Source organism: Cydia fagiglandana, chromosome 1 (genome assembly GCF_963556715.1).
Source record: "Cydia fagiglandana chromosome 1, ilCydFagi1.1, whole genome shotgun sequence".
In the NCBI taxonomy this organism is placed as follows: domain Eukaryota; kingdom Metazoa; phylum Arthropoda; class Insecta; order Lepidoptera; family Tortricidae; genus Cydia; species Cydia fagiglandana.
The window spans coordinates 23,248,822-23,272,746 of record NC_085932.1 but is presented as its reverse complement, the minus strand read 5'-3'; the positions used below and the strand labels follow the sequence as shown (position 1 = coordinate 23,272,746).

Genomic DNA, 23,925 nt, shown 5'->3' with positions numbered 1-23,925 from the left:
CCGTCCGTCCGTCTGTCACCAGGCTGTATCTCACGAACCGTGATAGCTAGACAGTTGAAATTTTCACAGATGATGTATTTCTGTTGCCGCTATAACAACAAATACTAAAAACAGAATAAAATAAAGATTTAAATGGGGCTCCCATACAACAAACGTGATTTTTAGGGTTCCGTACCCAAAGGGTAAAACGGGACCCTATTACTAAGACTTCGCTGTCCGTCCGTCCGTCCGTCCGTCCGTCCGTCCGTCCGTCTGTCACCAGGCTGTATCTCACGAACCGTGATAGCTAGACAGTTGAAATTTTAACAGATGATGTATTTCTGTTGCCGCTATAACAACAAATACTAAAAACAGAATAAACTAAAGATTTAAGTGGGGCTCCCATACAACAAACGTGATTTTTGACCAAAGTTAAGCAACATCGGGCGGGGTCAGTACTTGGATGGGTGACCGTTTTTTTTTTGCCGTGTTTTGCATTATGGTACGGAACCCTTCGTGCGCGAGTCCGACTCGCACTTGCCCGGTTTTTGATCAAAGTTAAGCAACGTCGGGAGTGGTCAGTACTTGGATGGGTGACCGTTTTTTTTTGCTTTTGATGTTTTTTTTTTGTATTATGGTACGGAACCCTTCGTGCGCGAGTCCGACTCGCACTTGCCCGGTTTTTTTTTTATTTTAATATTTTAGTTACTCGCGGAATATTTTTAGGAGAGCCTAGATCTCTATTTTCAAGTGCTAAGTGGTCTGAAAAAGAACGCACAATTACTCTCTTGCAAGGTACCTATAAATTCTTTACATAGTTACCTACGTCTTGTATACATTTAATATGTACTCATATCTGGGAAACCGAGCTTTGCTCGGAAAACATATAAAAACTTAAAAATGCGTGTTTTCCCAGAGATAAGACCTAGCTAGATCGATTACTGGCCCCCGAAAACCCTCATATAGCAGGGCGTTTTCGGAAAAAAATATTTGGGTAAAATATCACTGTCCCACGACTTTGGTATACTTTTTTACCGTCAAATATTGTTTTAAAGTGTACTACATGTATACAAAAATTGTAAAGTGATTTATTATCTGAGTATTTATGGTAAAAAAACTGATTAAATGGTACTTTATAGTAAAGAAAATGTACAAAAACGGAAGAAAGGGAGATGATTTTTGAGTGTCCCATGCACACTTTGCATACTTTGGATCCAAATATTATATATCTGCCTCCTTCTAGGCCCGAACCTGGTTGTTGTGTGATAAGATCGTACCAGCCAAAATCTATTAAAAACCTTATTTTTTAGCACCTAAAGTAAAAATATGCATTAAAGTTTAATTTATTGTTGTCCTTCAATATCGACGTAGTGGAAATTTCCACCAACGTCACGGAATTTTTACCAACTTAGTAGCAAAAATCTACTAATATCATACGGATTTTTACATGATCGTAACATTATGTTCCTATAATTACCCGGTGTTTAGGTTTTACAAGGCAATTGGGCTCGAAAAAAGCTAGTGTAGGTTGTGCGTCACGATGTGCAGAAATTTGTTTTCCACTACGAACTGAATTAAACTGAAGATTAGGAGCCAATTATTGACTAAATATTTATGAATTACGTTAGATTATTATGTGTTGTATGATATCAAATAATTATAATTAAGAAAATTCAAACGATCAGACCGCTATTTCGCTTTATTAACCAACCGGCATGCCTACGTCACATCCAAAACGTTACGTGATGTATTAGTGGAACAAAAAAACGTGACGTATGGAATGAAAATGCACGGTTTACATGCCGTCATTTTAAGTTGCCAAAATATAGTAGGTAGAGTGATATTAAAAAACACAAATAATTTTATTCTAGCTATATTCTTCTAACTACTCGACCTACTAGTAATTACTTAGCACCAGTGGCGGCTCGACCTAAGAAACGCTGGCAGGCGCAGGTTATGCTTTCGACTGCAGCAGTATTGCAGTACGACAATACTGCTGACTGCAAATGTCAAAAAACTGGGCAGCAACATCTATTTTGATTTTGTAGCAGTAATGCAGTCGGCAGTATTGTCGTGCTGCAATACTGCTGCAGTCGAAAGCATAATTACTGCAGGAAATTTCAAAATCTGTTAAGTTAAACTATAATAATAGGTATTAATTACTAAATTATTTAATTTAGTACAACATTAAGTAGGTATTAAATTAAGTAGCTATTTTCCGCACATGTAAACCCTTCATGTAGTTCCTAAACGCGATATTATGGTCCATAACGTCACTTTGTCCTACTGTGGCTGTGATTGATTTTATTAGAATTTATATTAATTATTAGGATAATTGATACTGATTTCGATCTCATTTGCAAGAATAATATATGATAATTATTAAAAACAACTTTTTATAATACCTTTACCTTACGTTTTTTATAACAAAATGATTGCAAAGCAACAATTAAAACAAAAAATGTGACGTATTGGAAAGACTTCTTTAAATAACTTTATTGTAATACTTAGTATTGCAGTTGTTATTCGTTTTTAGAAAATTAATATTGTTTTGTATTTCAATAAATAAAAACTGGTTCACTTAAAACACACCGATCTTCACTTAAAACCTGCCTAAAACTTGTAACGTAATGGATCGTCACATTGGCTGTCATTCAGTTTAAAGTGATTTATTAAGAATATAAATAATGTATATAGAAAGAAAGTAACATTTTCATAAAATATATAAATAGTAGATTTAATTGAACCCATTTTTAGTCAAAAAAAAATTTTTTTTGGTGTGTGGAATTCCATTACGTGACGGACTCTAATTCTAAAAACGCCCAGCAAATTTCATCGAAATCGTTAGAGCCGTTTCCGAGATCCCCGAAATATATATATAAATAAATATACAATATACAATTGCTCGTGTAAATATACAATTTATAAAACAAATTAAGATGCTCCGTTTGAAACATATACCAATCATACCGTAGCAATAATCCCAGCAAATTGACTCCTTTTAGTAGGCCTTCACGGCGTATCGCTTTACAAGGAAGGCAAAATCGGACAATCGGTTGTATTTATTTATTGCAGCTTTTATAAGCAGTTAGCAGTTGGTAAAGAATTCTAAAGTGATTCCATTAGGATTTAAATTTATGGGATTTAGCAGCGCGGTGAGTCTTTTTACTTGTTCCATGATGACATTATATACTTTGCTATTATGGTAATAGAGAAAAGCCTTTAATGCAAGCCCATGGCAAGCCCTATTTATGATTACTTAAGTGTACATTTATGACAAGAGTTAAGTAAATATTTGATATATACGTTACAAAGGTTACTCTGATAAATCGAATGGGCCTCGTTTATCGGTAGAATGTTCGGCCTGATCTCAAAGATCACCAGACACTTTGGTTTGGTATCATGTAAGTTTTTGGCTTAACATTTGAAGCGCCATGAGTCAGATCGTTATATCACTGAGCGGACGGCCGTGCGTGCCCGGGATGGTGGACAATAAATCAGATTTGAGCCTAACTTGTCCTATGTAAGAAATTAGAGAAGTATGTAAGTAGTATAAATAATATTCCCTGCTATCCTTAATTGCTTCAAAGACGAATGTATATCCCTTGTAACCCAATACAAAATTAAAACGCTCTACAAACAAACACAAACCGAGTGTGAACGAGTGACAGCTAACAAAACGCAACGAATGTCACACAGGCGAAATAAATCGAGTAAGGGAATAATGCATTTCCACTGCTTACTCTCCGGGCCTCCTATCTGTCTCCCGCATAGATTTTAAATTTAAACCTTATTCGGGTGCTTTAAGGTTAGTATTAAAACGGGATATACGCTATGGTGATAGTTTCGGAGAGTATTGGGTAGATTTCGCTCGTCCCCGTTTTCGACTCGGTGTTCTAGGGCGCTGCATCTTGATACGGTTTCGTGGGAACACTTTGAACATTCGAGCTCTAATTTATTGCCTAGCGGTGGTACAGGCGACTGACGACTCTATCCGTGCAGAAATGAAAACGCCTAAATCTGGAGCGATGTGTTTGTCTCCCCTTGGAATGTGTACTATGTAGTATAAAGCTTCGCTGTTTTAGAGGACTTGTGTTTTCAATGTCTGATCGTGATGTTTCGTTTAAGTGAAAAATAAATGGCGACATAAATAGCAATGTACACGTATGTACATATGTAATATAAAAGTAGGTATGCATGTCTCTGTTGTTGGTGGGGATTTTACGGCGCTAAAAACTTCGTTTTGAAGGAAATCTAAATATTTACTATACTGATGGATGCGACCAAACAAAGATTTGTGAGAAACTGCGCAACACTGCCAAGTATCGTGTCATTTATTTCATTCACACGGCGCACATCAGTAAATCAGATTACTAAATCGTATAACCCTCGCTTACTAGCTTCGGTGGCATAAATAAATACGAACGTGCCAAATGCAGCACGACCTGCAGCGCACTAGTTAATTTAAACGACAGTTGCATCGTCAAAGTGCTTGCCAAAATCACGTACACTAACCTCCTTATGCCAAGGAAATAAAAGCTGTTTTTGAACGTTACATCTTGAAGAGTGATTGGGTTAGATTTAAGCGACACTTTACAAGTGTTTAACCGGTGATTTCAGATAGTGCTGGAACATCTGAAGTGTTTCATTAAAATAGATTAATTGCTCAATTTTGCAACATCGTTTTGACTTAAAACTTGTTTACTTGTCTTTTCATTATTCTGATTTTCAAAGTGTCTTGTGCATTGTAAAAGGGGCGCAGATCGACATTTTATTTTGCAGTTCGAGAGATTGCTGACGTCGGATAATAGACGCCATGTCAAAGGGCCGTTACAGACGGACTGCAATCTGACTGCAACTTGTATGGGAACTGCATGCTGATGTTGCAATTGGCGACGTATTTAACAGTTTGCCAGTGATTTTACTACTTTCATGAAAATAGTTCATATGTCAATAAAACAAGTTGAATTTGCTCTTTCATAAGTCATTCCACGTCAATCGATTAAACCAGTAAACAGAACGTACAGTAAAGGGCCAAAAAGAATGCAGTAGTAGTAGTAGTAAAATACTTTATTGTACAAAAAGAAACATAAAACATGAAAGAACACACATCATTAGTACAAAGAATATACATCTAATATATATAGAATGCACATAGAATATAGAATATATATAGAATGCACATCGGCAATCATCGCATTTCCGAATACAAACGAATGCTCATTTCCATGTACATCAATTATTACTATTATTAGGTTAGTCGTTTATCAGAATTTGAATTTAGAACTAAATACTTTATTGTTGTTTTGTTTTGATTTCACGTGAAATATATAGAGCTGTAAAACACGATGTAACTATTTTTAATTATTGCTATATTCTTGTTAGGGAAAAATAATCTTCATAAATATATATTTTATATAAGATCGACAAAAAGTGTAATATTGTAATGACAAATCTCTGTTGAACCTTCTTAAAATAATTACTTACATTAACATCCTCATGTTTTTTAAATTGGTTGGCTTCAGATAAAAAATATTTATAAACATTGTGGATAATTTCGCGTGACTGGTAGAGTAACGGCTTACCTTTTTTCCCTATAGATGCCATAGTACAAATTTAATTTTATAGGGGTTTTAGCAGCTCTATATATATATATTGACTTAGATAGGCGACTGCACTCTCTCGCATTTGAACCATGACTGACAAAACAAACGTCATGGTGTGTGCGACACAGATATCGCTATACGAAGTCGAAATTAGCCGATTGCCTCTTTCTAAAGCTCGATGTGCATTCTTTTTGGCCCTTTACTGTAAGTAGAAAAAAATATGACACAGCAAAATCTAAATAATAGTACATTACTACAGAGGCCGGGACGAAAGGGGTTGCCGGCCGAAGACATATAGACCGATATAGGCCGAGCGAAGCGAGGCCGGATAGGTCTGAGCGCGGGCAACCCCATTTCCCGCCGAGGTATGTATAGTGCTTCTCTCAAACATGCAATGAAATAAATAAAATAAAAAATCCACGAAACCCAAGTTTTATTTATAGAAAAAACTAAAAGTAAACTACACCCAAAATATAACCAACACGTACCTATATCATTATCACGCGTATGTTTTACACGAGTCGTGTATTTTTACTACCCGTATATTTTCATGTATCTTTATTTTTTTCGCCTTATATCCGTCTAACTGTCGTTTTCGTCACATAAGTTTACATAATCTTTCATGTTGATATCATGTTTCACATACATAGTTGCTTTATGCATGGAGTAAATAAGTATAATTTCCACAGTGTTGACGAATTTGTAGTTACATTCATTTAAAATATACCTCAAAACTGTTTCTAATAAACTGTAAGCCATTTTTCTTAGTTTCTCAAATAATAAAATTGCCATAAGCAACCATATACATACTTCGTCTTTGACTTGGCGGCAGAGGCAGCAAGTTATTTAAAATCAATTCTGCTTACGCTGCCAATTCCAACACCTACGTTTACAATTAATATTAATTTCATTATTTCGTCGGAACTCATATTAAATTAAAGTCAAAAAATCAACAACGCACCATAAATCCAATAAAACAGAATGAATATTTTTCAACTTTACCTCCATAACAATTTAAAAAATATAACTACGCGTGTTTGAGTAGACCTTTTTACCGCTAACGTTTAGATGAAATATTTTAAATGTTTTTATTTGTGTAGTTAAATTTATAATTTAAAATTATAAAATGTATTATTTATTAAGTTCATGTTGATTTTATACAAATAAAACTGCAAATTATAGCAAACATTGTTTTTTGTTTATTTTTATAGGCGTAGTGGCAGAGTGTCATTACGAACCATAAAGCAAATAAGTACTGCCTCTAGTTTTTTTTAATGGATGAATGCCACGATGCTGTGTCACAAATATCTGTGAAATGAAAATTAAAAAAGAGGACTTTGCCGGCCTAGGCCAGCAAGATGTGTATGAAATTCCATTAACGACCTTTTGTCCTAGCCGCACCTGAAACGTCATACTTCGCAGCCTATTATAAGGAACATAACATCAATATTTCATTGCATGTTTGAGAAAAAGTTTTTAATATTATGCCTTACCTTTAAAGGCACCTTATACCTATTATAGAACGCTTTCACATATAAATTTAAGACATATTTCCTCCATGCTCAAACACAAATTGATTCGTCCGCCTAGTAACGACAAGCAACGTTCGTATTCGCACTCGGGCTTTGCTTGTAGCATGTAAGACATTCGCTGACCGGCTGATTCATGGTTCATTCAGCGTGTGCCATTCATGTCGAACATACTCCATCCTCGCCTGGGCAATAGCCGTTCTACATGTTAAGAAAATTGACAATATAAGCGTACACATAAAATACTTAGTCTTAGCTTCGCTAGCATTGTAAGTACGTGCGAGAGCTACAAAATGTATCAAGTCCGCGACAAACAGTACCGTGCTAGATGGGCTTAAAACATTTATGAGTGTAAACGGATTAGATCAGTAATGATTGAATAAATTATTGTGAATACCTTTATAATTCAACTTTTTTTCCTTAACATGCCTACTTTGAAATTAGATTTAGACAAAAATCATGATTTCATATTATTATAAGGTGTACATCTACGAATTACGTAGGGTATATACCTACATACAATTTTAAGGGTTCAGCGGCTTTTTTCAGTACGTAACTGTCATGATGAGTGTACAAAATCACGACCACCAATGGTCTGGCTCTAGAAAATTCTATTTTTGTTGATGCTCCTTGAAGATAACGTTCAGTGGGCCCTATCACCGTGTAATCTGGCACGACGGATAAATATAGTACTAAATAAAGCTTGTTATTAGACACTGTCAAACTTGGGAGCCAAGCGAGCAATATACATAATTATAGTTGTCTTGCAATTTGGCTTACTGCCTTAACCCCGAGTGTAAATAATTGGAATTATAACTATAATACCATAGAAATCGTAAGTAGGTACTCGATAATTCTACGACAATTAGTAGAGATAATCCCTATATTATGATGATGGTATCACCCACGTGAGGGTCTATCACTTTTTGAATTGTCGAAAATTGTGATGTTATTAAGACATCATTCTCTTTTCTCATTTGGGATACAAATGCCCACAAATTCGGCGAGCAAGGCCAGAACTGAGTCGCCTAGTTAAACCAAAAATTTACTTCAGTACCGCAAAATGATTACGTATGCATACCTACGCGTAAAAGCAAATAAGTCCGTTGAATGAGTTCAGAAGTTCGTGGTAAGTAGAAGTAGATATAGAGGTTTGGGATATATTTCAAAAAGATAACCAATCATAAATTGAGATTGCGTAATTAAAACTAGAACATATATTTAAAATCGAACGATATATCTTGCTTGGTGTGTAAATGTCAACATTATTTAAATTGCGTAGCACCCGGCTCAATCAGTTCTATTGGATTATAAACGCTGTTAAGACTCGTTGTATGTTTAATTTCCAACCAATGACAAAGAACTGTAACAATATCGAATGTTAAAAGCTATGTCTCTAGAAAGCATTTAAGCTCAAAGGCCATTTATCAGGGACCTTTAAAGTACAGTTTAACTAGTTGGAAATTTCTATTACAAGCTGGAAGGCTGTATTAAGGTATCTGATTGAGAAGAGTAGATTCAATATATCTTTCCGGGCGTTAATAGCGTGGAAGTATCGACTCCCCTATTATTTTGTCAAGGTGCGAATTTATAGATGGCAGTTGTAACGGTAAATTGTGTTGCTAAAGGAATGGGCCGTGCCTCGTGTTATATAGGGCGTTTGTTCATACGACAGTGTTGGACCGTCGATACTATCGGATCACAAGCTTTGGATAAGCAAAGGGTGGTCATATATTACATAGCCGTCACAATACATTAGAATTGACACCACCTGATAAAGAAAACCTCACAAACTTGCGCTACATTTCACTTTCAGTGGAGATCATTGTCGGTGACGTTTTTAAACAAATATAACTCTTCAAGTCATCTAAGAACAGGAAGAGGTCGTGAATCAAAGGTACACATATCATTTTAGAATTTTGATGTGGAGTATGAAAATTTTTGTGTAAGAGAATATTGAAAATTTTCAAACTACATACCTAAAAGTTTGTGTATGTGGGTCAACTGTTGTTGATCCTTGATACTTTAGTCACCCGCTTTACCGACCCTAAAATGGCCCAGTAAAGCGGATACTCCGAGTGTTAATCAAACATTGAGCACCGCACCGACCGCAGGCCATAAGTCCTCACATTGCCACAAGCCTAACGAGCGATTTCACGGCACACGCGCATCCTTTCGCCACGGCTGTCGGCCCTCGATCACGCCGCCATCTTAGGCCATGCGACAGATTTGTTGCGTCACACGACAAACAATATGGCGGATTGTGTTACACTGCCCTAAATCTCTTTGTTCTTCGATTTGTATGAGCTTGTATGTCATGTTTGTAAATATTACAGAATTGGCTGCTTCTCCGGATGGATACGATAGTTATTGTCACGAGAGTGGAATCATGAATCTACTCAACTTCTACATTCGATAAAGATAGGAAAAATTGTAAGTATTACATACAAAGAGTCAGACCGTGAAAAGTCTGCAGCGATTTTGATCTCTCGCAGTGCAAGTGTCATTTTAAACCTCAAACTTCTATGAAATGATGTCGTATAAATAACACCTGCACTGCGTGGGCTATCTAAATCGCTGCAGACTTTTTTTGGTGTAATTCTACTTTTTTAGGTACACATTTTAACTCTAAATACATCTAATAGAAGTAATAGATGGCCATTATGTAGCATACGTACGTATCTATAACGACAGGGTAAAACCACATATACATTCACCACAATTAATTGATCAGGAGAAACCCTTCAAGGAAATAATTACTAAATTTTGTAAAATTGTTAGGTACAATCATTCCACATTTAATTACTTATCAATTCCTTAATGGTATCTCGATCCCACACTCCTAGACAATAATTGATATCAATCTAAATGGCGTGATGATTAAATTTCGTTAATAGTCACATTAACCCCTTTAACTATGAAATACATTCATGAAGAGGTAATTTAGCTCAATTTATAGTTGCTATAACGTAATGACGTGTTAATAGTCGCACTGAAGGGAGTATTTGGGTTAGGGCATGTTGGGAGGGATTTATGTGCGACGCTGGTAGTTGCGTTGTGTAACGCGTTCAAAGGGAACATCCCGCTGTTTATGGCGTTAATATAATGATATTAACGCCATTATCAATGCTGGGCTATGTTTATTATTCATCTCAAGGCGGATGTGATTTATTTTATGGATAAATTCGATAGCAATAGACACAATAAAATATATTTCAATGTCTTTGGTCTAAACACTCTTTCTAATGTTGTTATTTCACAAACGCAGATAAATTCACTCAAGCTAGCAAATATAAAATAGGTAATTATCGAATATAAATATTAACATTGTCTTCAGGTACCGCGATAGTTACCAACTCATGAAATATCGTGTAAGCGGTATGTGAGGACGTATTTTAAATTCATTATACGCGATATACTTACTCAGTTTAAATACACACTTCTTCGCAATATTACCTAATCATTCGTAATTAAATATAGGTATTACAAGTAACTTTTTTTAACCGATCAATATACGAAATTTATACACAAAGTTTAAGAAACTATGCATAAAAAAATTCATAACTGTATTGAATTCCCAGCTCCAGATATGCACAGACTACAATCAAATACAATCGGTCCACGCGACACGGCTCAACTTACACCGGGCCCACTTACAAGACGGCGCGATGTTTGGACACGGGACGCCAGCGACAATGCGCGCGATAACATCGACGCACGCGCCGCTCCGGATTACAGTTAATGGCCACTGAATTAATTATTAGAAAATTATGGGAGCAACCTTGATCGAGTGCTGTTGTACTAATATGCAGTTAAACTGAAATGAGCGTTCACCATGACGGCATCAGTTGGCCAATGGCAATGTTCTCTTGTTTTCCAGTTTCTGAATGGCAGGAATTACTTTGTTTATATCTCGTTCTGTTTAGTACAATTTGAAAGACTTTTGGTCTGGGACGATGGAAGTACCTACGTTTAAAATTTGAGATCATTTAAAAATGTGTTCACAAAAACCAAAGTTAGTGTTCTGTTTATTATTTGCTAACCCAAATGTTATTCCTGATTGTGAGTCTGATTATTACTTCATACATAGCTTATATTTGGTTTGAAGAAACGTATACGGGTGCGCCCAAACCAACACGGGTCGAATCGAATACCTCAGTAGATTTTTAAGTACAGAAGTTTGGTGACCTGAGTGGGCTGAGTATAATTTAGCGACACTGAAAAACAGTGGCGTAATAATTTACTTGCAAAATAAAAATCATTTCATTTTATATAAAGCTAAACTAAAAGGCTAAACTAAACAACACACCTGTCGCAATGCACAAGTAAAGATATTGTCACTCAAAATAAGTATCTAGATGAACAGGTATCATGTCAAAGCTTCAGAAACCGCCATGACTAGCCATTGTCAGTTGAACGTGACACTAGATGAGATAGAATCCATTCAATCGTTATCTGACGATGAATCTGACCGATTCTATTGATTCTTGTGGGTTCCTACAAAATTGGAGAGGTCAATGGTTTTGTACTTGACAGTCTGACAGTAGGACAGTAACTAGAGAGTGGGAAATAGAGCATCAAAAAATATTAAAGAACATATTAACTAGATATAACTAAAATAGTCTCGTGACTTCGCCAATTTTGAGATGTCTATATACCTACCTATAACGAGGTGTACCTATCGCTATCTTCAAGACATTTTGAATAGTAAAGAACAAAATAATATTTCTATTCTAAAACAATGCCTAATTGTCGCGATGCCAATAGTTATCATTGTAACATGTAGAATAGAGCCCCTGACATTGTTATGCTTGCACTGTTGATTAATTCGTTATTTAAGGTATGTATAAACTGACGGCTATTGTACACTTGCTGAAAGTCTATAAACTTGTTACGAGTCAGCACCACTATATTTGGAACTACTGACAGAAACATAAGCACGCGATGAAAGCATAGTTGTGAACATAGACCTACGAAATTTATGGAGATGTATTTTGTACTTACCTCATGTTGTGCAGGTGCATGAATAAAAACAGTATATTTTATCCACGCAGGTATACCGAGTAATGGATAAGTAATGGATATACAGCGAGGTAATAGTTATTTTTAATACAGTTGCTCAAAAAGTGCTACTTTACGTAGCTGTTTAGCGTGCGGAAAGTTGGTTATCTCGAACTAGTGCTTTTTACTTTTCCAATTTTTTTAAATTTATACTTGTTCCAATTCACGACTACTTATTGATGAGTGCTAATATTAGTTTCCTTTAAACGTCGTAATCAGCATAAAAACCTACCGTTAATGTAAGAATACGAAAAATATTACATATTTCATATTTAATTACTTACCTCTTCATCATTATAACACGTTTATTTTTTAATATTCAATATTGAAAATTCCGTTCTTAATAAGTTGACTGAATGGAACGGAATAGCTGCCAAACGCCCATAGATATAATATACTTAAAGACGACGTCTAACCGAGCTGTCACTGTTACCACTTTTGTTTAGTGTACGATTAACAATGTTTTTCTTATTTTTTCGCAACTGTATTAAAAAACGTCGTTCGATACACGTGCGGAAATGTCATTCTTCACTCGTCCCGAGTCTCTCGAGTCCGATATCTCGGTACTCGTGAAGTAATGACATACCTTCCGCACTAGCATCGAAATGTACTATTGTTTTACAAGGGGGCAAAGTTGTTGTTTAACCGCTCGTGCTAATATTGATACCCGAGCAAGCGAAAGATTCCAAAATGGAATCTTGAGCGTTGCAAGGGTTTCAAAGCACGAGGGTTAAACAAAATTTGCCCCCGAGTGAAACACAAAATTTTTCACCACACCAACCGGAAGCAAATATTAAATGTAAAATATCAAACAAAATCAAACCAAATCAAATCCAAATGAATGTTATTAAATATTTATCATCTATAATTATCTTTTGAAAGACAATTCTACCAGCAAACATAAAAAATGAACTGAAAATTTGCATTTGATTACTTTGCTTCACATGTGAATAAAATGCAACTTTGCTATCCGTTTTTGAAGTGCAAAGTAAGCCTTTCCGAGCTGGTGTGGTGAAAAATTACAAAACTATAAGATACCCATAATTTAATTTGTTCCGCCACCACTAAGCGAAAAACAGGATCAAATAAAGATTCATTTAAAAATACTCAAAACGAACTTAGTGAAGAATCGAACTCGGTAAAATTTTAGGTCGTTTGTTTCCGGAAAGGCACTAAACCCCGTTGTTCATTTGGTTATCATAAGCAACGGGACTGCAAATGACTTGTTTATGGGAAATAGTAACTTTACTTAAATTACTACTAAACCGAAATCGAAGTCCATACGTCTCATAGTTCCTTAGTCTATAAGTCATTTCGGTAAGTAATGTGGGAATGCGCACACGGCTTTGTCCCGCGCAGCTGCGTCGGCGCGCGATATAAATCATATTCATAACTATAATGGACGATCTAAATTAGGATAGATGCTTGTTTAGATCGTAATTAGGCAGTGTTGGACGAATTTCCGACACGAGATGCCAGGTACTCGACTGTAGTTTAAGTTGTGAAATATGGCAGCCTATACTATATTGTGTTCGACATATAAGATCCATATAATACCATAGCGATATATGTGCATTACACACACACATTGTTACACGTTGATCATGTTCAAAATAGATATAAAGGTAGTTGCGAAGTTTTATTTTAGTCCTATGTGGTTGTACGAATCCTTTTCTATCATGGTAACGCACAAGTGACACCTGTTGAGTTCAAAACATCTATCTATTTTATTTACAACGACGCCCTTTCTGTTTACAAATGGTAGAGAAGAGACTTTACATGCCGCTATAAAATAATAAACGTAACTAAAACCTTACGATAAATCTTTTGATTCCATAATAAATTGCGATGCTTTTGGAGTAGGTTAAAATCTGTTCTCATGCTTCATATGAATGTCGTTAAGATTCAAGCGTCCTGTATAAGGACATATTAGCGTAACCTCGCGCATGAAATATGACACCCAACAATCTATGCAGGTCAATAATATTTAAATGAAACCCATTCCCTCTTTTAGCGCCGCAGTAGCATATGCGACCGGATTTGGCACACACCGGTCACATACACTACGCGGTACAACCGCCTTTCCCATGCCGCTGACAGCACTATTAGCTACTCGTTATGATTTGCGGCAGAACTGAACTTAGACTCGCAAATGGCCCGATGAAGCCTTATTCGGTTAGTTAATGTCTTGATAGAGGTTGCCTTTGTAATGAGACTGTTTAGTATGCGAGTGCGTTATGCATTTCAGTGCGTGTTTTAAGTTCAATAGGTTTATTGTAGTCAAGCTTGCTTAAAGAATCTGGGCCTAAAGAAGTAACTAATAGGAGCTACTTCTTGGTAACTATAGTACTTACTTCTTTTGTAAAATCTCAATATTTTCGAAAATGCCTATAGTTGAAATATGGATTATATTAATAGCATTTTTTATTGTTCAAATATTCTGTCGCATTTAAATTAAAACATATGCTCTTAGTAGGATATTATATCCTACTTGATCATAGAAACCAGGCCAGTCATTCAGTATTTACAAGGAAAATAATATACATACTTTGTACTCATAATAGTCATAATATGCATTCCTTTTCGTACCTTGGCAGTTGGGTAAAAAGCACAGAAAACCGCCTCGGGGTTGGTCTGTGGTAAAAAGTCATTAAATTTATCATGTGTACACTTCACTTACATACGTAACCAAAATTGCTGACATCACCGGTACGTTATAAGTATAATCAGATCCGCTTTTTATGTATTACGCGTTATCCTATACTATTAAACAAATCAATAATTATTTGTATTTGTACTATTTGTGTATTTACTTGAGTTCTAGACAACGTGCAACGGCTTTAAAGTATTGGGTAACATTTTTGGTCAAGTTTAAAGCTGTTTTATTTATTAAAATAACTGTATTAAATAGGTTTTTGAAAAGTTGTTTTATCGATCTCGCCTTCTCCTTTGACACATTTATGAACATAGTGAGTAAACTTATGACAAGTGTGACTAAGTATCAATTATTTCCTTAATCGGACAGCTATTTACCGTCAGTAAATTGTAAACAGTCGATAGTATAATGATTTACTGTTATGGGCAACAGTTATTGGGAATTAATCAAGTAGCTAGGTTTCTTGGGCGTTGTTTAATTTTTTTGAGTTGGTATTAGGAGCACAAAGTAATTTAAATTTCGGGCATTTCAATAACACGCACAATTTCAACTGTCATTATTCAAAAATAATACCTATTATGCATAATTATCTTTTATTAAGACATCGGTAGAACACCAGCATATGAGCGGTTATCGTAGCTTATGGAGGCTTGTAACTCCAGGGGTGCTCTCATAAACATTGCCGATCCTTTAAATACCTATACACTCCTTTATTGCAATGCTTTATTAAAAAAAGTGTACTGTAGTTTCTCGAAATAACCTCGCCACCTCCACAGTCGGAGCGTTCCCGGGAGGAAACTCCTGTGAAACCGCCCAGACCGCAGTACGCCACCATTTCGTTTTCAGACGAATTTAATAAAGGCGACAAAGATAGCTCGGGCTTCTTACATTTCAAAGTAACAGGAACATGATTTAACTAAAGGGGCCTGTCAGTTGTTCGGAACTGTCAAAATTTTGTTCGTCCGTCCGGCGACCTGTTATCAGTGGGCCCCTTAAATCTACACTCGTATAATTTCGTAAAATACAAAACCTTACAAAATTCCTTGCCGGCGTCTATATTTCCGTGTTCTTATAACCCGGCAACATTCAAATCAAGAGTGAACAGGCACCTTCTGGGCGAGCTCGCTCCATCGTAGGCCACGTCTACGCCTCGGTTAGTCTGTGGCCATGAGTAAGCCCATTCATAATAATAAAAAAAAAAAACCCAAAACAAAGTAATTAAAGCAGAACAGAATGCACCCTGTTAGCTCCCCGGGCCCTTCCACCAATCTGACCTTAACGTCATCTCTATCTAGCGATAACGATAAAGTAAATTTCAAAAAAGGAGAAATTTAAGGTGCGCTCAGCCCAGAATCCGCTCCGAGAGATGAAGTTTTGAGATGTTTGAGCGAAATACAGCCGGGCCTGAGACCCGGCGCTTCGACTTGTTGGAAATCCATTTGCTAAGGTTTATGGATAGCACTAATGACTTCTATTTATGAATTGCAGTACCACCGGAGCGATATATGATTTAGGACTGGGGAAGGATATGCAAATTTGCTTGAGTGCCTGGTGCGGTGGACTCATATACGAATAGATAGATCAAACGGCTTTTATATCATAAGCGATCTAGCATAATTACATCTAACTAGAAAGCGCTATTTAGCCACATGATTTTGAGAATAAGAGCCTTTACGAAAATAGGATAATTAAAATGGCCACGTTATATTGGTACTAGTAGAATATATCCAGCTATTAGACAGCAAAGACTTCGTGTCTAAGATATTCTTAAATTCCCTTGAAATTTTACATTTCTATGTGAATTCTAATGATTGTGGAATATATAAATTCGTCACAACTTGTATAGTACCTACTCATTGACGGTTTCTATACGCACCTCTACTGTAACTGCAATTAAAGCTTGCAGCTCGGCTCATGCAAAAGTTCATAAAGGGTGTTGCTACACGGACGGAATTACGAAAAAGGTTTGCGATTAATCTTAATGATACCAAACTTATGTCTCACGAACACATTTACTGAGTATTTTCTCTCCGTTTCCCACGTAGTCCCTCCTAATAAGTATGAGTTTAAAACAATTTTACTTGATAATCCGGTAATGGATAATTTATTATGAGTGTGGCATACTAGGGTTGGCTTTTAGATTTTAAGAAGCCCGCGATTTTCCCACGGACGTGAGCCTTTGTTGCTAGGCATGTGCCTTATACAGGTTTCATCGATAAACTGGAAAGGATACGTTTTACTCATTTTACAGTCAATAAATGTATTATGCGGAGAACTTTAGGGAAATATTAAAGAGGATGTGATGTGGAGACTAATCATGGTAAATATTGAGCCTATACCATGTAAGGAAACGATTGATATTGAGAGCGGAAAAGAGGTAGGGGGAAAAGAAGAATTTTTCAGATAATTTACAATACCAGGGCCCTATTTCACCAACGTGACAGATGCGACATTTGTCGACATCACTGTTACTGACGTCACAGGCCTCCATAGGCTACGGTAACCGCTTACCATCAGACGGGCGGTGTGGTCGTTTGCCGCCAACATGTTAATAAAAAAAATACTCCACTATATCGCCAGTTACAGTAAAGGGCCAAAAAGAATGCACATCGAGCTTTAGAAAGAGGCAATCGGCTAATTTCGACTTCGTATAGCGATATCTGTGTCGCACACACCATGACGTTTGTTTTGTCAGTCATGGTTCAAATGCGAGAGAGTGCAGTCGCCTATCTAAGTCAATATATATATAGAGCTGCTAAAACCCCTATAAAATTAAATTTGTACTATGGCATCTATAGGGAAAAAAGGTAAGCCGTTACTCTACCAGTCACGCGAAATTATCCACAATGTTTATAAATATTTTTTTATCTGAAGCCAACCAATTTAAAAAACATGAGGATGTTAATGTAAGTAATTATTTAGGTTCAACAGAGATTTGTCATTACAATATTACACTTTTTGTCGATCTTATATAAAATATATATTTATGAAGATTATTTTTCCCTGACAAGAACATAGCAATAATTAAAAATAGTTACATCGTGTTTTACAGCTCTATATATTTCACGTGAAATCAAAACAAAACAACAATAAAGTACTTAGTTCTAAATTCAAATTCTGATAAACGAATAACCTAATAATTGATGTACATGGAAATGAGCATTCGTTTGTATTCGGAAATGCGATGATTGCCGATGTGCATTCTTTTTGGCCCTTTACTGTAATAAGTACTTATTTTGTGAAGCTAATGACAATTGTCACAAGAAATACGACAATTGTCACGAAATTCCGACACAGAACTCATTTGCTGTCAAGAATTACCGAAAGTTCTTTGAAATCTTGTGACAATTGTCATCATTATCATCATAAACATCACAAGAGAAGTACCTGTTTTTTGCCGATATAATAAAGATTTTTTAAATAATACAATGATGGTGACAAACAGGAATACGTCCCGCGCGATGGTAAGCGATAACCGTAGCCCATGGATGCCTGTGACGTCAGCAACAATGAGACTTGTCGAATTGTCGCACCTGTCACGTTGGTGAAATAGGGGCCAGATCTAAGTGTACGAGTAAACTTAATTATTTGACTGAATTTAGTTCTGTGATGTAGTCTTCAAAGACACATTTTGAGTAATACTTGACATGTAAGTTTAGGCTAAGAAATAATTCTTAGTCGTAGAGTTATTCTTCGACTTCGATGCATTGGTTGACTATGTTCCCTTGTATTATAAGACCCAGAAATAGAGAAAGCTTGGAATACGAACACGACATGAACCCATTGCTAATGTTTGGAGGCTATAACTTCAGCGGTGAACCTTGGCAATTTCTCACGATTTTACAAAATTAAGTACGATACTATTCAAAATTCAATGGAATGTCTTGGGTCTAGAGATGGGTAGGGGTGAGTAAATACTGAGTATTTACTCGGTATTTACTCAAAGCACCCGATAAATACCCGTATTTACTCATTTAGGTGGGTAAAAACGATTGCTTATAAATTATTCAAAAAGTGAGATTTAAGAACAAAATTGTCTTTTATTGAAGAGTGCTAACGTGTATTAACAATATCTATAAAATAAAAAGCATAGAGGACGCTTAATTTAGGAAAAAAAGGTAATTATTAGTGAGAGGCAAATTTTGTTAACAATTTTGTTTTAAATAAGAAGGTATTTACTTTAAAAATATGAGAACTTAAATTCTACCGATGTTCTAGATAAGTGCATGTCGCGCAAAAGTGCGTGTTTACGCGGCACTTACGACCTTTTATTAAGGGTTTTTTAAAGAAAACTCAAAAATGGCTCAGCCGAGGATGTTCAAAATATTGTTTTTTGTACTCTATTATACGGCTAATCTCCCAATATGTTTTCATATTTTTTCTGAACTTTGGTTCTAAAGTTATAGAGAGATAAACATTATTTTGGCCTTTCGAAATGATTTTTTTCCAAAAATATTCAACTTATCCAAAAATGTTCTTAGAAACATTCCAGTTATTTTTAAAGACCCATTTAATGATGTGCAACATGTTGGTGGTTTCTGAAATTTTTTTTTGTGACAATTAGTTACATGTATGGAGTGCCCCTCTTAAAAATACATTTCTTACAATTTTGAGTACTCAATCCAGTAGCGGCTTACAAAATACACCTATATTTCAAATTTATATGCCCCTTTCAGCACTCTAAATAGTTTATACCCACCAATTTGGGTATAAACGAGTAAATACGGGTATATTGAGTAAATACTGAGTATTTACTCGGTATTTACCCGTGAGTATTTACTCACTACCCATCTCTACTTGGGTCCCAACTAATGGAGTGTTTGTTTTTGTGACTGTTTGCCGGCAAAAAATTGCTTTAAACTTTCCAGTACGGATATGATGGTGGTTTTTGTCTACGTGACAGCGTGATAAAACGGAGTCCGTCACTTTCTATCCCATGGTGTTAAAAAGTGACCGTTATTTTATCACGTGATTAAAGATGGATAAAGCCATCCATAATACGCCGGCAGGAGTTTTATCAATTTAACTATTCTCTTACCTTACTTGTCGATGGATATCCTAAATATGCGTACTATTGGGGTAGTTTACAATGATAATAATTATTAAACAAATTAAATAAAGTAATTTATTTTGACGCTGTTAATGTGAATTATTAGCAAGTTGAAGTTAAATTCAATCGTTTAATTAATCAAAACCCGTTGATGTCCTTTGTATGGACAGCTGAAGAATGAAGTTAACGGTATAGATGTGCCATTGAAACGTGAAATTGGTACCTACTTAAAATGAACGACTTTTATTCGACACACGTCAATAGATATGAACAACCTGCTCTTACGCACACGGTGAGGAAAGGAAGTTAATGCAGCTACCTACATGTGACTGACACGTTGCACATAAGTTCTCAGCAAGGTTATTGCTAATCGATAAATATTTATAATCGGGTATGACGTCTCTACAGGCTACTGGTCGGGAGCGTGACCGCCCGCGACAAACGGCGCGCGTGACGTTTCAAACGCAGCCCGATATGTCGCCGATATCGATAGGTTTACCGCATTTGCGATTTAGCGCTTTATTGCAAGGGCTTTAGAGATATTGTGGCTTGATGTTACAGGGCAGGTTCCATGTATTTTTACTTGCCTTGCAATCTTTATTCGAGGGCAATCCGGATGCAGTTTGAGGATATTACTTAGTAACTAATAGTAGTATTTAATACTTACGGAAGAATATATTCGAAATTCAATCTTAATATATCTAAAATAATTAAAATAAGGATTTGATTTAAATTCTTGCTAATTATTTTATATACGCACGAGCAAGCAAGATACCCTGCGAGCAATTATTAAGACAATAACAAATGTAATTGAATTTCGAATCTAACTCGATATTAAATGATGCACGGTATAGATTGTAGCTGGCATCCCAAAAATAAACAAAGCTGGATACTTTCCTAATTTTAATATAACGAGGCGAAGAAGAGAAAAAAAGTTATGTAAATGCTGCTGCGAGTATATGCACAGATTTTACACTTATATCGAATTTAAATAAGAACAGACGTAGATTTGTACGAAGCGTGAGTTTCGCGCCAGTTCGGAACCCCGAAGCTTATTTAATCTACTTCTAAAATCCGTTCTCAATTTTCTCACGCTCAAAAGCTAATCAATCAATCGATCCTATTTAATTCTTGCCGCGCACCAATCACGGTGATGGCTGGTTCAGAACCCATACACTTCAGGTTAGTACAACGTATGCTTCAATCTACGTCAGTCTCAGCGTAGAGACGTACGACCGTATTCACGCACCCGTGGATCGCACGATTGTAACATTATACGTATATTAACTTGATACGTGTATTTCTATCTCGTTTATGTTCGTCTACTTAACCCTCGTCTTTTTCTTTTCGTTCGGGGGCTGTTATCATATCTGTGCAGGAGACTATTGGGTGCGCTGACACTTGTCCGATAGGAACTGTATTTCGGCGGTTCCATAGCAATGAATTTTGCGGAGTGCCGTAGCCTTACGATGTTGTTACATCAGTGGTGTCTTTTAGTCATCCATTAATTCATTCACAAGTTGTGTAGCTGCCAATCGGCTCTAATTATATACCTACACTTGAGGTCTGTTGAAAGACTTCACCCATACACAAGGTAGATTATATTGGTTTAGAGTGTATCCGTGCGAAGTCAAAATACTGACTAGAACCCTTTCACTGTCGGCCAGATGTGCTTGTGCCTCCCAATTACCAGGATCGCGTATAGTTCGATAGGGGCCATTCATACTCGTGCCCCATTCATACCGCGACGTGACGACGTGTGTCGACAGACGAGTTCGCTTGGAACTCCGAATAGTGGATACTGGTATAGTAAAACATTGTACCTATTACAGATAAAAATCGTGGCTGCGTAATATAAGGAAATCGACTGGAATCACAAGTGCTGCTGAGCTTTTCAACTTTGCCAAAGACCGGGAGAAATATCTGCCAACTTTCACAAGTTGAAAAGTTACTAGAAGGAAAGAGAAGTAAAGGTTTTTTATTTCCGATTGTGCATTTGATAGCCTACTTATCAGATACCTATAATAAGTGAAACATAACAAACAAACAAAAAAGGGCACTGCGAAATGTCACGTCGCGCGTCGCTTGAATCTGAACCGGGGAAGTATGCAAAGGCTCTTTCAATTATGTGTGTACCTCTCCATCTCATAGAAGACCACAGCCATAAAACTTATAATTTATAAAACCACACTGTAAGGATAAAGTTAATTCTATATCTTGTAAAGTGAACCTATGATTCTTGGATAAAGGCGATGACTAATGTTGAACAAATTTGTCGGTCCCATGTGGAGTGCACTAGGTGGTCCTGTGCAATCATTGGGAACGCACCGAATCGGGCAATTAGGTACGAACGATATGGTCCCACTGTGATTTACTACACGTCTATACTCTCAATTTAGGTACACGGCACGTACCATGGATTTATGTGAGCCGGCTGGGACATTATATTGCAATCGAAATCCATGCGGTTTACAAAGGGCATTAGTATATAATTGAGATATATCAGTAATTTGAAGGATATACTTTATAGGGCCAGTAGTAAATGCAGGATTATATGCTTTATTGGATTAACATTAAAAACAGTTAAGCTGCTGGGGAATTTAATAGCTACAAGCATAAAACACATCTGGTACATTTTATAGAAACTTCGATACAGCGTATTTGAAATAGAAATAATAGTAGTCTTAGAAAGATGTTCATTGATCAATTAATCCTCCAAATGGCATATACATCATTTTATAGTTGTTGAAATTTTAACTTACTATCAATTAAAGTAGTTCATCTTTTCATAACTATCGTTCATTCATTCATTCATTCAATAATCCGCCAACTTTGCCTTTATATGACCTCTGCAATTAATAAAGATAATGATACTACCAATAAAATATTCTCTGATATAAGACTACTAATTAATATTCTTACACCAAACATAAATTATAGCAATGGAGTCATGACATCTAACTAACGACCTAATAAGCAATTTGCAATTCACGAACTTAACTGTAGCTCCTAACGAACCACGAAACAAGTGAAATGATTAAACCATTGCATCAACCGCTTAATTTGGATCATCTGGGCATAAGCAACGTATGTCGCAAACGAGTAAGGTTGTCAATTACTGGCTAACATCGATCCACGGTAAATACTACCTGTGGCGTTTAGGGATGTACGGGTACTTACATGTGCACTTACCTCAGAAAATTACCTATTTATACCAATGCAAAAAAATAGATCTTAAGATAATTCTTCTGGTGGGTGGACTTGTTTATTATCGCCCAAATTCCTTGTGCTTGGGGGCTGTCCATAAATTACGTCATATCAATTTAGGGGGGGGGGGGGGGGTCTGAACATCGGATGACGGTAGCATGACGTAGGAGGAAACGGGGTCATTTGAAGCATGATTTTTGGATGATTAAAGGGGGGGGGGGTCAAAAATCGTCAAAAAACGATGACGTAATTTATGGACAGCCCCTTGTATGTAATCTACGTGGAGAGTAGTTTCGCATAAAGTTGAATATTTTCATTTATGACAATCGGTATTTACAGTCTACCGGCAAAAAAATACAGTCTTCGACAAAACCGTCACCTAATTTCTGTCAAGAGTTAAAAGAGAGATCTTAGTAGAGACCAACCGAGATGAAATTACGAGTAAAGGCACAAAACAAAGATATATTTTAAAATTTGTTTCGATAACTAGGGTAAGTACTAGGTAGTAATCCTTTTGATAAAATACAAAACTGAAAGTACCAATTTATGTTGATATACTAGTATTTATGGTATCCTGGTCAAACCCATCTCTAGTAGTCATTCATTGAACCTATAAGTTAGTCAACTTAATGCATCAGTCTCAGAGGTCCGCGGTGTGGCCCACATTCGCTCACTTTCTTAATTAGCAATGGTAAACCAATCGAATTGAAGACGTATTGCCGTTTATGGGATACAACATATTTCTATGTTTATACCAATTTTATTGGCAGATAAATATCCATGTAGGAACTAAATTAGGCTTGAAATACGAATGTGTCAAACGGTAAGAGCTATTAA

At 36.2% G+C, this 23,925-nt stretch overlaps 1 protein-coding gene and 1 long non-coding RNA gene across 3 annotated transcripts in view; both read right to left on the bottom strand.

The window, feature by feature from the left end:
- Window positions 1–23,925, bottom strand: part of LOC134667803 (uncharacterized) — a 433,239-nt gene that overhangs the window by 85,598 nt on the left and 323,716 nt on the right. The gene's annotated exons all lie outside the window — the stretch shown is intronic.
- LOC134667397 (tRNA (adenine(58)-N(1))-methyltransferase catalytic subunit TRMT61A) overlaps window positions 1–23,925 on the bottom strand; it is an 86,679-nt gene that overhangs the window by 26,519 nt on the left and 36,235 nt on the right. The gene's annotated exons all lie outside the window — the stretch shown is intronic.